General features: G+C 35.8%; 2 protein-coding genes across 2 annotated transcripts in view; one reads left to right on the top strand and one right to left on the bottom strand.

The window, feature by feature from the left end:
* The window catches only part of LOC144979326 (fatty acid-binding protein 5-like), a 115,851-nt gene that overhangs the window by 59,136 nt on the left and 54,215 nt on the right, over positions 1–2,500 (bottom strand). The gene's annotated exons all lie outside the window — the stretch shown is intronic.
* LOC144980183 (uncharacterized) overlaps positions 1–2,500 on the top strand; it is a 20,265-nt gene that overhangs the window by 17,093 nt on the left and 672 nt on the right. The gene's annotated exons all lie outside the window — the stretch shown is intronic.

The following is a 2,500-nucleotide window of genomic DNA, read 5'->3' on the forward strand; positions in this document are numbered from 1 at the left end:
TTTTCATTATAAAATTCCTTCCGATACATATAACAACAATTATGTATTTAGATTTTAAATAAAGAAATGTGCAGCTATGTGGTCTTACTAATAAATAGAGGTGCCTAAATGAGTCAATAAAATGGAGATAAAGATAAAGGAAGTAAATCTGACTCATGGAGAGAGAGAGAGAGAGAGAAGAGGAGAGAGAGAGAGAGAGAGAGAGAGAGAGAGAGGGAGATATATATATATAATATATTATATATATATATATATATATATATATATATATATAAATGGATAGACTGATATATAAACAGATAAATATATACCGCGAGGGGGAGAGATGGATAAGGGAAATAGATTATTATTATTTTATAACGACTAGTAAAAAGCCCGCAATTTCGCGGGTAAAGAACTATTTTCATTCGATATTGCCAGAATCATTTTCTTGATTAGCTTGATTACGATTAGATGCACATTTAATCGATGTGCTTGTCGTCGCTGCCGTGCTTTTTCGGCATGATTTTAGTTTATCAGTCAGTAGATATCAATATCAATAAGTCGCAAGTCTTTACCCACGCTTTACTTGGGAGTGTTTTGCACTACCTTCAATACTTCACAAATTAAAATGGCGGACGAGAATCAAAACAATGGTCAAATTAGGAAATTTTAAACTTTCACAAAGCTATCAAAGTTTGTTCTAGAGTTTTTAAAACGCTTTTATTTGATGACAAATTGAATAAATAAACGCCTGACAAAAGATCAACGATGAAAATACAAATTGAATGAATACTGGGGATGAAGGAGCTTTCGGAATGTCTCCCCTATGTGAGGTCAAATGAAAATCTGAAGCGGACGCGAAAAATATCAAGTCCCCGAATCTGTCTACTTTTGGTTTGTTCGGGCTAGAAGCTAGACAGAACCAATTGACAGTTTGCCGAAACGTTTAACTTATTATTTTCCAGGGCAATAATTATCACATCGATGGCATAAAAACGACAGTAATATCAGCAGTAATATTATTTGATGTTGTTAATTGGTGAAACTTGTTTAACATTTCTGTAAATCCGAATACCGTCATGTAATCAAGTTAATTATATCACTATGAATGCCACGATTTGCTGAAAAACGCCAATCTGACAACTCCTAGCAACACCCCTCCCCCCCCCCCCCCCCTTGCTCAGGAATTTCTCTACTTGGTGGACACCCCCCCCCCCCCCCCCCCTTTTTTTTTCTTCCACGCAACCACATTCCAAAACACACACACACACACACACATGTATACACCCCACACACACACATAAATATACACGCAATGAGAACACACTACTACACAACAACACTGATCACCGCTAAATCAACACAACGGAAGTAAGGACTCTACTGGACAGATAGAGTTGAGGGTGTGGCCATGAGGTGTTAGTGTCTTCGGTAAATTTTTTTATGATATCTGTTTGTCTTAACGAACTTTCAAACTGACTTTAAATTAAAAAAGGAAATCAAGTTATCTGTTTATCTATCTGTAAAAAATACATTTCTATTTTTCAAATCTTTCAATAGAGTTGTGCGCCCTATCAATTTTTTTATTGACTCAAATAAGCACAATGTTCTCCACAAGGCTATATTTTTTTAAAGAAAGGATACCAAATTTAAAAAAGCACACAAACACAACCAAAAAAAAAAAAAACTAACAAAAAATTATTCGTTTCTGGTCAATTAGATTTTCTTTAAAATCTCTTTTCTGCATCAAATCCTCCTCGACAAGATGCCGTTTTGAGCCGATGGGTCACATAGTGAAGTTTTATACGACCTTGAACTCAAGGTTAAGTTAGTTTGCTTTCATGAAAAACCCGCTTTACCAATCGGCCTAACGAACACGACTATTTTCAATCTATAAATGGGTCTAATAAATCTATTATCACGAAGACGACAAGCTCTCGTCAAGTACCCGAAACCGCAGAGCATCAAGTTGAACGGTTGTGTTGTGACGAAGCTTACGGGCGGGTTTGTGACGGTGCACGATGAGTGCGGTAAAGAATTTGCAGATTGGGTAGATCGTCATATTATCATAGTAGTGTGAGCACCATTAGAAGCTGCTGCTGCCAAGTACCGAGGCTGACCATTCATCATTATCGGCAATGACAACTCACCAGTCTTCTTTCTAAGTCTTTGTCATAATCCTCTTCACTTTCTCCGGACTAATATTTCTAATGGAGTCCTGTACTAAACTGGATAATACGTAACCAACCATTTCGACACGGTGTGTTGTCTGGGTAATTCAGATTCCCAGGGTGAAGTTAAGCTCGTGTGCCAAAAAGAAGTTTTGAAAAAAAAAACTGATTAAAAAACAAAACCCAAAGAAAAATAAAACAAAACAAACAAACAAACAATAACGCTTTACTAATCTGCCTAATAAACAATAATATGAAATTGAATGTAAGCTTCAATTTAATTACAAAAACAGATCAAATGAACGTTTCGGGTTTTTTCCTTTATCAACAAATCAGGATTAATGAAT

Source organism: Berghia stephanieae, chromosome 9, assembly GCF_034508935.2.
Source record: "Berghia stephanieae isolate SIO BIC M18660-M18661 chromosome 9, UCSD_Bste_1.3, whole genome shotgun sequence".
NCBI lineage: Eukaryota > Metazoa > Mollusca > Gastropoda > Nudibranchia > Aeolidiidae > Berghia > Berghia stephanieae.